Consider the following 11,317-nt stretch of genomic DNA (forward strand, 5'->3'; position numbering starts at 1 on the left):
GGATGGAGACTAAGGGGGGGGGTCAGGGTCTGCCTCTGTGAGGGGTGGTGGTACTCTGAGGGGTGAAACCTGAATGCCTTTCATGCCACATTTTTAAGTTACTGGAAGCAAAATCCCCTTACCATTGACATACTTAGCGCTTTAATGAATTGACACACCTGTCTTCCCATATCTGCTTTAGAGGCCAGTCCCTTCACTGCAGTCCAGACTCTTTTGTCTTCCTTTTTCAGATGTTTTGTACTTGTTTGGAGAAGAGTAGCATCAGCAGCACCCTTACAGGAGATCTGGTTCAGATTGGAGACCTGTCCACACTGAAACAGATTTGGCTGATCTCACCGAGGTAAACGCATTGTTGTCAGGCTTTATTTATTTTGAGTTGATTTTATATCAGTTATTGGGTAGTGTTTGACTGGGCTGCAATATAGCTCCAGGTGGGAAAATGTAATCCACTCTCTTCCATCCCTTGATGGAGAAGTGCTGGATTCTCGCTTTCATATCAGATGAAATTGTGGCTGAGTGAATGATCTGCTCTACCTAATTCAAAAGCTACTGTGAATGGAAAGAGGACTGTATGGCAGTTTTTACCATACACCACCCCCCATCCTCCTTTTCAGTAGGGACCAGGATTTTACTGTGCAATTATCACGTCCTGAGACAAGACGTCCGTGATGGCAGAGCAGATGGATGCTCAGCCGCAACTCGCTTCAGCAGCCTTTTCTGGTTTTGCTGATGGGGGATACTTTTTTGTAAGCATTAAAAGATGAAGTGGTTGACAAAACACTTCACAAAGTCTTTCTCCAAGGGCCTCTCATGCTGGTTGAGGGCAGGCTGCTGGATGGTCCCCACGGCCACCCTGTGGCCACCCAGCTCCCAGGATGAGCACTCCAGGGGCTGCCGCGGGAGGGTCTGTGCGGCCCCTGGGGAACCCATGTGCTTTGGCAGCTGCCCGGAGGCTGCTGCCCACACTTTGTGCCCTCCCACAAGCACAAGGAGTGATCTAAACCAAACTATGCTCCTAGGAATGGAGATATCCAGCATTTACTTCTTAAAACTAACACCTCCAGTCTATCTGAGGCAGAAGCTGAGGAACAATCTAGCAACCTTTGGCAAGGCTCAGAGACACACGGGACAGCTGACTGCAGCAGAGTGTCCGTCTTCTTACTGCCCTTTGACAAAGGCCTTCACAGACAAGGCTAAAATAACGTTTTACAACAACTGTGGAAAGAGGAACATACTTTTAATGAGAGGCAATCAAGCCTTGCCTTTTAGGAGCCCATCTAGGCATTAGAAATATTTGGGAGATTCTGATGAAAATCGGGGAATGATGGGATTGAAGAAATTCTGATGAAAACAACCACTGTTATTGCATGAAGTGCTCTGCTCACCACAAATCAGATACTAATGGCACAGGAAAACAGGCTACAGTTGGAAATCTGGAGTCGTTGTATATTAATAACCTAGAGTTAAAGCCCAAATGCTCTGCATTCCACAGAGAAGCTGATATAAAATCACCCACCTGTAACCCTCCTGCAAACCCCCCCTAACCCTGGCTACAGACAGGTTATATGGGCAGGATCAGTGCTGCCAAAGACCATGCACAAGAGCAAGATACCAGCTTCAAGCACAGCCCTGATGGGCCAAAGGTGTTCAGTTTGCAGCGGCAGAGCAGGACTGACACCGCTCACAGATGGGCGTGTGATGCTGAAGTGTTGGTGTTTGATCCCACAGCCCTGCAAGGACAGAGCTGGGCTCTGCCAACAGCTGCCCCACATGGGAACCTGCCTCTCTCCAACCCTCCTCCTTACTTGCTTTTTCCCAACCCTAGCCCCACTAAAATTGAACTGAAAGATCAGGAATAATAGAGCTGAAGTCTTCATTTCTGGATAATATCACCACAAGAAGCCATCACCAGCTCCTCATGGAAAGCCACTCCAGCACAAAAACATCAGTGGTCCTGTTAACCTCATTGCCCTCATGGCAAATGCTGAGTCCTTGGTACTTTAGAGGTTAACAGACATCTTTTCTGCATTATTTTGTATGGGTTTCACTTCCTTGCTTATGGGACATTTAGAAAATGACTTGTCCCTTACAGCCAGCTGACATGAGCCAAGAACAGCAGCCCCTGACTCTGACAGGGACTCGGTCTTGCAGACGTGCAGTAGCAGCACTGAAGACACACACTCTTTATATGTTAATGTTGTATATAAATCAATATTTTCTACTCTCCACTGTCTGTTTTCTCCACCAGAAATTCAGCTCCCATCTAGCAATAGTTCCTCAAACACCACGGGTGCCTGGGGGGGGACCTGGCCAGGGAAGTGGCAGTGCCCTGACAGCCAAGCCCAGCGGCTGCAGGAAAAAGCAAATACATTGGGCATCCTCATTTTGTAAGCTTGATCACCGACAGACAGGCTGCTTAGGCAGCCATGGGGTGTTTCTGTGTGTGCGCGCCTGTGTATTTCAATTTGTTCATCAGTTTCTTCCAAATAAATTTTGAAACTAACATCAACCAAATAACCTGTTAAACAATCCCAACCACCAGGGATGGAGGAACAGCAGTCTCGGAGGTAATCACATATTTCATTATATATTTATATAATGAAAGTATATATATTTTTATCTATATAAGTATATAGATAATATATTCCATTATATATTTTAATAATTCTATATTTCATAATGCCCACAGGCATTATGAAACCCTGCAGGTGGCTGGAGGGGTGAGACAGGTGGTACCCCCATCCCAGGGAGAGCTGAAGCACAGGACCAACCCTCACAGGCACTGGGAAACCCCAGGGGAAGAGCCGCTGGAGAGGAGATGCAGAATAGACCCTCCATAAGGACCCCTCCACCAGACGGCAGCCTCCCCGACCCCGCTGCAACCAGCTCTGCCTGTTGCTGCCTTTGCTCACATGGTCAAACCCCTGGTACCCTGTCAAAGAGAGAAAAAAACACTTTTCTGCTAAAAATTCAACATCTCCCTGTTTCAGGTGAGCACTGAGCAAAATATCCACTTTATGCCCTTCAAGGAAGTTTCCCAGCTAAACCAGAGAACATCAGGCTAGATATTTGCAGTCCCAGCAGAAAGCACTCCTCTGCTCTCCTTCATTAATTTTTGGGAGGGAGGATGGGGAGGGGAAGCAGACAGGGATGACAACAGAGGAACTAGATGGCAGTTGGGCTGGAGCCCTTTCACATTCACTTTCTCCTGCATCACAAGAAATCAGAAGTGGCACAGATTATTTTTGTCCCTCTTTTGTAGGTCACCTTTAATAGAAATGTTAATAATGCTTGCTATCTGTATATCTGAAATCTTATATGGTAGCTCTGTAATTCACTGTCTTTATCAGCCTTCTTTAATGTATAATTTAACGCTTGTATAACTATTTTGTTTGGGTATGACTCTCAGAATTACGACTAAAAAAAAAAATCTGTATGCTAGTTAACTACTTTTTATGGAAAGTATTTCTTTCATGTTATTTTAAAACCATGGAGCCGGGGGAAGTATTTTATGGACCACAGAGCCTCACAGGGTAGTTAATTTCTGTTTGAGCTGGTTTCTCTGCTATTTTAAAGGGTGCCATCAAGATCATTGCTATTTCTCTTGGTTGGGAGCCAGCTGACTCTTCTGCAGTTGCGACACATGCTTGTGATGTTATTAAAACCAAGGAAAATAGTAAACACAAGAGCTGGACACTGCGTCACCCTGTGCCAATAGGTGGAAAGAAGGAAGAAAAGAGGGTCTGCCTTGCTGTCCTGGGCACCCCAGGGCACCCCAGAGCATCCACGGCTTGAAATTAGGCACCGAGGATGCTGCATTGTTCTTCTGATGGGCAGAAGCTATTTCAGCCTGGGAATATGGGAAAAGAAAAAAAGATGATGGCAATTCAGGTATGCCCTGCCATGGGGCCGTGTACCGGCTGTCCCACTGGCTGGGTGTGGGGGACCAGGTGAGCTGGTGCGGGCCCAGGAAGGATGCTTTCTTCCCACAGGCAGCAAATGGGACTTGGTCATGCGTGCGCCGGCGGCTCAATGGGGCATGTGGGCCTTTGCCGCGTGCGCCTGAGCTCGGCGTAAGAGCTCTCTGCTTTAAAAGCAGTAATTGGGTGGTTAGCTGAGCCCTAGGCAAGTTCGAGTTATGCACTAAATATTCTGCCTTTTGTTTCATAATGAATTATTTTGTGTATCTAAGCAAAGGGGGTTTTCTTTTTGGTCTTTTCTCTGCAGTTTGTTCCTAGCCTACTTGTGGGTGTGTGTTGAAATCTTTGCCTTTTGCTTATGAGGTCAAGTGCTTTAATCAGGAGCAAAAAATTTGCGTGCTTTAGTCCTAAATTCTCTGAGTGGCTGCCAAATATAATTAGAAACAAATGGCTTTATTCCTCATTTGAGAGCTCCACAGACATTGAGGGGGCAGAGGGGGGAGAGCTTGCTTTGCCTGGCTGGTTTTTGGGGAGCTTGCAGACAAAAACACTGCTAGAAAAACCTGAGGAAGCCCTGCAAGATGAGGAGAGTGCCTTGCGCTCTCTGCAGAGGACAGAGGGTTTGGTGTGGGAAGCAGTGCATGGCGGGGGGGGATGAGGCACCCTGTGTGCGCCTGCTTTGTGAGTGGGGGGGGGGGGACAGAGCGGGGCACTGGCCCAGGAAAGCTGCACAGCCGTCGCCTGCCTGTGTAACCACATGTGCCACTCACACCGAGGCCCCAGACGCCTCAGTGGGAGCCAGAGTGGGGTTTAGAGACCCACGTGCAGGGCAGTTGAGGGGTTTAGCGCTTCCTGGGCTTCCCACCCCAGACCACCAGTAGCTAAACCTCAACTAGATGCACACATAATGTATAAATTACAAGAGCTGAAGTCTGCTCCAAGCAATGCCAGTCAGCACCACTTATTGCAGATTCTCACTTTATCTGTGCTTAAACACATCTGGACTGCCTGTACATTCAGTTAAATTGTATTTAGGCATAGCCATGAACCCTCTGAGAGAGAGTTTCACCCTCCTGGCGTGGGATCCCACCATATCCATTACACATACCTTAATACTTTGGGTATGTGCTGAGGGCACGGCAAGGCTGCCCTCCGCCTCTTCCCCCGCTCCCCCCGCCCAGGCAAACCACCCCCCTCCCGGTGGTACTTACACAGCTCAGCCCTGCCACGACGCCTGGCTTGTGGCTTCCTGACATGAGGGACACAGTGTCTGGCACTGGGAACACGACATTGCCCACTGGCACTGCAGCTCCCGCACCCCAGTATGGTGGGCCCTAGATAAACAGGGGCTGTTGCTCACCCAGCGTGAGGGGGCATTTGCTGCATGCACAAGCACTTGGAGGTCACAAACTGCCTGTTTCAACAAACAGTTTTGGTGCCAAAATGGCTAAAGAACATCTCTTACTGTCTTGACCAAGATGCGAAGTTCTGCAGCATTGCATCCCAGACTGGCATCACCACATGGCATGGCATCCCCTCACGGCATGGCACCGCCGCATGGCATCGCCTCATGGCATGGCATCGCCTCATGGCATCACCTCAGGGCATGGCATCACCTCAGGGCATGGCATCGCCTCACAGCATCACCTCATGGCATCGCCTCACAGCATGGCATCACCTCACCTCCCAGCGTCACCTCATGGCACAGCGTTGCTTTCTAACAGGCCTGTGGCAGAGGAGGGGCACCTGGGGGGAGGTGGAGAGCCCCCTACACATGTGCTCTGGGGGATGGGATTGCCTCAGACATTGGGTAGGGGGGGAAGTTTCTTTTTTCTTTCCTGAGTAAATCTCAGAGCAAACGGAATAAAATTTGCAAGGTCTGTGTTTTTTGCCTCCCATTCTTCCTTTCTTAAAGAAGACCCCCACGGGCTGGGCACCCTCAGCCACCTCCTTTCCTGGGAGAGCAGCCCCACCTCGGTCAGACTCGGGGCTGGGGGGGCACCTGGGACGTGGGCAGGCAAGGTTTGCACCCCGGCTGTGGGGCAGGGTGGCCGAGTGCTGGTGCCCCCAGCGCCCCATGGGACCAGGCTTGGGGCTGGGAGTCACAGTGATTGCCATGAGATGACTAATTGGCTAATCAGCAATTTGTTAAACGCTTTTATGCTCATCACCAAAAAAAAGCAGCTGTGGAGCAGCTCCATCTCCAGGAGCAGCAGGAGGAGGAGGGAGCTACCAGGATTTTTGTGCTGGTGTGGGAGCCGAGGCGCAGGGCGCAGCACCCAAGGACAAGGCACACACGCCGGCCCCATGGCCACCCCTCCCAGCACCTCCTGCCCACTGGTGACCACGGGGAGGTCTTTGCAGCTGCTGCGTCTCAGGACTTTCAGGTCTCCTCAGTGCATCATTTGTACCTGAGCTGTTGGTTTTCAGCAGCCACACAAATCTTCAGGAATTTGTCTAATCCAGTTTTGAACGTGTTTGACCCCAGCAGCCCAACCTGCTGGCCCTCACGGTGCTGGTGCTGCACGGAAGGAGGGTCCAGTCCCCGACGCACCAACCATAAGGACAGTGGACATCCCCAGCAGAGGCTTTGTCCATGACACCGGGGGCTCATTCCCCAGGTGAGACACTAGATGGAGCATCTAACATCGCGAATATTTTTTTTTTTTTTAATCCCATAAAGGATAAATTGAAAAGCTAAATGAAAACACAGATTAAGTTGTATCCAGCAGCCCTCGCGTCCCTGTCTGCTCACTGGACATAGGCCGCCTCAAAAGCAGGCACCCGTGCAGGGGGCAGGAGGAGGCACTGCCTGGGCCCTGGCCACAGCTATGGCTTTCTCCTGCAGAAATGCAAACCTCCAGTAGTCACAGGTCCAGGTGCACACAGGGGAGATGGGAGATGCTTTGGTGGTCACTCCTTCTGCTTTCCTTGAGGCCATCCAGCCCTCCCCGGTTTCTCTTCAGCTGGGGAGGCAATACGCTCTGATAGCACTTCATTTGTGAGCCTACCCAAACTGGAGAAGGCAAAGATACAGGCTCTGGTTTTCTGCTCCGGGAAGAGCCAAAGGTGTTGGATATTCCTGGAGAGTCTGTGGATGAGCACTATGTTTCCCAGAGCAATTATGGTGCCCGTGAGGATCACCAGTGATGTCTGTGTGTGATCTGCTCCTCCCAGCGGCAGAAACTTTCCTAGAAATGTTCCTGAAAACTTCTGGAGCAGAGACACTGCTGGTGCAGCAGAGAGGCAGAGGAAAGGCCCCGTTCCCAACGGGCTGGTGTCACCACAGGGTTAAGGTCAGCCCCAAGAGCCTGCCAGGAGATCCAGCTGCTGGCCAAGCATCTGCAACCAGCCACACACCCTGGGATCCATCCAGGGCTGGGGGCTCCTGCCCCAGGACCTCCATCTACTGCCAGCCTTCTGTGCCCTGCCTGCTGGTGGAAGGCTTGCAAAGGGCCCACGAGGTGCTCAGGAGGCTGCTGTGGCCCAGAAACCAGAGAAAACCAGCAGCACTGCTCCTGTTCTTTCTTGCACGTTGGTTGCACGGCACGGGGCATTGCTGTGTAATCACAGAAAGGCAAGACAGCAGGAGACAGAACCGAGAGCCCTCAGCCAGGAGAACTAAACTGCTGGCACCACCACCACCTTTTGCATCTCCGCATTGCTTCAGACCCCCAAAACTGTTCATTTGGTGTGACAAAAATGGTGTGATAGGTGACAAACCCCTCAGCCGCAGCTAGCCACCAGCACAGTGTCCCTTGTCCTCACTCAGATCACAGGACATTTCGCTTTCAAAACCAGAAGCGGTTGTGAGTCACTAATGCTGTAACAAACTCTTCTCAGGTGTAGCTTGGACCTCCTGCAGACCTCACCAGCACACAGAGGAGACCACTGAGCCCTGAGGCGGTGCCCACGTTCCCCTGGAAGCCCTCTGGGTGATGTTAGCACAGAATCCTCCGCTCCATCCATTGCACAGGGGTGCAACAACACCCAAGTGACCCCGACAAACCCACTGGGATGTGCCCAGCCCAGCCAAGGGAGGGTGCTGCGACTCCTCAGTGCCACCCACTCATGGGCCAGGCTTGTCTGGGTGTGAAAAGCTCCAGCGTGCTGCTCCTGGGGGGTCTTCCTCCTGGCCATGCTCTGCTGGGTGGGTAGGGGAGCCCAACAGGCACCCCTGGCACAGCAGGAACACGCAGTGTTGGCTTTCCACAGACAGGAAGGGCTAAAAAAGGCAAGGAAGCAAGCATGGTGCTGGAAACCAAGCTGCACTGGCCACCTCTGCAGCTACTGCAAAGGCCAGCATCCATATGGGTCCACATTTCTCCCCACCTCCTTCAGGTGTTCACCAGTAGGCAATATTTTCAATACGAGAAGAATAAAATGCCTCAGCTTGGCAAAGACAGAAGTAGATGGGGGAAGAGGTTTGCTAAAGGGTCCCATCTTCTCCCATAGCTTCACAGCTGATGTGGGGACAGCACATATGGCGTGATTATTTATTGTTTCTCACAATACAAGAATAATTAAGCAGCAAAGGAAATTATCAGGCAGCAGGTTAAACCAGAGGAAGGTCTATTCTGTCTGCTCATACACAGTGCATACTGAAACCATGGATGTCCTTGCACAGCCTGCTCTGAAGAGCAAATGACTGAAGGATGACCCAGACATCAAAAGAGGAGGGAGCTTGTCAAGGGCAGTTAAGTGCAGCAGTACCCTCTCGCCTCACTGGGAGCCATGTTGGGGGGATATGCCATGGGTGCCCATCCTGCCCTCATGCCTGCTCCCAGACCGTCCCCACTGGGGAGGCGTCACATGTGCCCCATGGCCGCCTCTTCCCCTGAGCTGGTATTTCCCCTTATTTCCCAGCACACACAAGAAATGCTTTTTTTTGAGACTTTCCCTCAACCACAGTGTGTATCTGGAAGCCTCATCTAACGGTGACGTCAACCTGGTCCGTGCTTACCCAGCTGCAGCACGGTTAGGGGAGCAACTCCCCCGTGGTGTGCCGTGCTCCCGTACCTCCCTGCAGGCGGGGGGTTACGTTGCCAACAGCAGCGCGTACCGTAACCGCACCCCGCCTCGGCGCCGCCCTCGGAGACGCTGAGCGGGAAGGAGCAACTTAGGTGCTGGTGAACGCCAGCACTGCCAACAGCCTCAGCCCCATGCCCGCCGCAGGGCGAAGGCACGAAGCCGCAGCAGCCTCCGGGACCACTCACGGCTTCAGCTCCTGGGACCCCCAGGGACAGGGATGGCTCCCGCCCAGGACAGCGGAGTTAAGCCGGGCTGTGGGCTTAGCGGGTGGCCCCAGCCACTGGGCATGCCTGCCCCGCTGCCGAGCCGTGCCAGGCGAGGGCAGTGCCCAGTCCTGACCTACATGCAGGCAAACGATTTTCTCATCTCTGGAGACCAGGAGCGTAACAGCGCTCCGACAGCGCTCGCTGTGATAACAGCTTCTCAAAGGGCCACCAGGTTTAGGGGGGCTGTTTGGACCCATCAGGGACCAGAGTACAAATTAATTTTACTGGATGGTTGTTTACTGTCATCAGCAAAATTACTAGTTAGCATGAGACTCCAAAACCTTATTCATGGTCGAGCTGGGAAGAACAGCGGGTGATTTTCAGATCCCAGCTCGAGCCTGTAGTACTGGCAGAAAAAAATCCTGCTCTGAGATGCAAATGCAGCAAATGTGCTACTGGAGCCACTGGCTAAGCATGGATGTTATCCCCTCAAAAGCTATTCCTATAGTCAGCCTGACCAAAGTCACACTTCAACATGAGCACTGCAAAAAATAGAGGGGCACTGACTGAAGATCTTGTCTCTTCCTCCTTTAGGAAATTGCAAACTTCCATTTCTTTAATCTAATCATTTGCAGGAGGAGATACTTTCTGCAGAAAAGCCAATATAAGAGGGCTGAAAGGTCGGATGGGATAATATGTAATCCATTGTGATAAGGGCTGTTTACAGAATTATTAATCAAACACAAAAGGGAACAGATAGTAACATTTTTTATTAAATATTACAGTGGATCAAAAAGTACAAAATATCTTTTGCCTGCTATGTGATTGGGAAACTATTGGCACATAATACAGTATCAAAAGCATTAATAAGTACAATTTGGAAAACATACAAAAATTGAGTGTTTATAGTTGGCTCAGCTTTATTTCTGGTAGTGTTTAAACTAACGCAAAGGTTACTCAATAACCTTTTAAATGGGAAACTATATAATATTACTGGGCCATTTTTATATATACAAATCATCACCTTACAGAGCATATAGGCTACATAACTTGAATCACAAAAAGTATACAATATTTACAACAAAAGAAAGTTAAAAAAGTATAAACAGCTAGTAGATTATGCTGCCATTATTAGAACATATTTAAAACTGCGGGGCTGGGGGGAGAGGGGAGGAGGAGGAAGAGAACGAGCGAAATATCAACCACGTGTACAGCAAACACCGCAGGAAGCGCTCATGGTAGCACCGCCAGTGCCGCCCGCCTCACACCAGCGCAAGAACTCCCACTGCTCATTAAAGCCACGACAACTGCAAAACCGGACCAGATGCGACCTCACTGAGCACCGCGAAGGAAGGGACCAGGCGGGGAGCGGCGAGGGGACCCCAGCGGTGGTCTCCGGAGGCAGCAGCCCCACGCTCCCCGAACAGGGCCGAGGTGGCGGCGGAGGCAGGCGCAGCACTCGCCTCCTCGGCGCACCAGTTCCAGGAGCTGCCCAGCCGACTTCTTGGCAGCTGGGACAAACTACTCCCTAGGCATCGACACACCAGGCAAACTCCTCGCTCTAGGCCAGCACGTGGCCAAGACGGACCTGCTGCAAAACGCCGGCTTGCTCCCGTCCAGCCTTGCTAGGGGTTACGGACTGTACTGGGAGCCAGACCCTCCTTCCCACGCGTTTCGCGAAGTCCGGCTCAGCGTGTGGCCAGAAGCTACACGCGAGCTGTTTGCTGCCGGGCCTTTTCCTTTGAATCTCACAACCTTTAGCATCCCTAATGAATCCTGGACATAGTGCGTTTGAATTGCAACATTTCTTGGAACTGGCTCCTGGTAAATAGATTTATGACTCTATTGCCAATTAGATTCCACAGTTTCCTTTACAAACCTACCAATAACAATGGTTTGATTGCACAAAGAAAGGCTTGTGCAATTTCATTCAATAATAAGGCCCCTTGAACTCAAACAATGCAAACAAAGCCCCATTTAAGACATTTAAAAAAAAAAAAGACTTTTCAGCCAATTGAGAATTCAATAGTCTTTTGAAAGATTTCCAAGATTTCTGTTAAGAGTTTTTAAACAAATAATGCACCGCTTCTGTTGGGGGTTTATGCTACCATTTCTTTTCCTCACCCTGATGTTTTGCCCAGTATATTATGAGCTTCCCCG

This window comes from Strix uralensis, chromosome 7, assembly GCF_047716275.1.
Source record: "Strix uralensis isolate ZFMK-TIS-50842 chromosome 7, bStrUra1, whole genome shotgun sequence".
NCBI classification, from domain to species: domain Eukaryota; kingdom Metazoa; phylum Chordata; class Aves; order Strigiformes; family Strigidae; genus Strix; species Strix uralensis.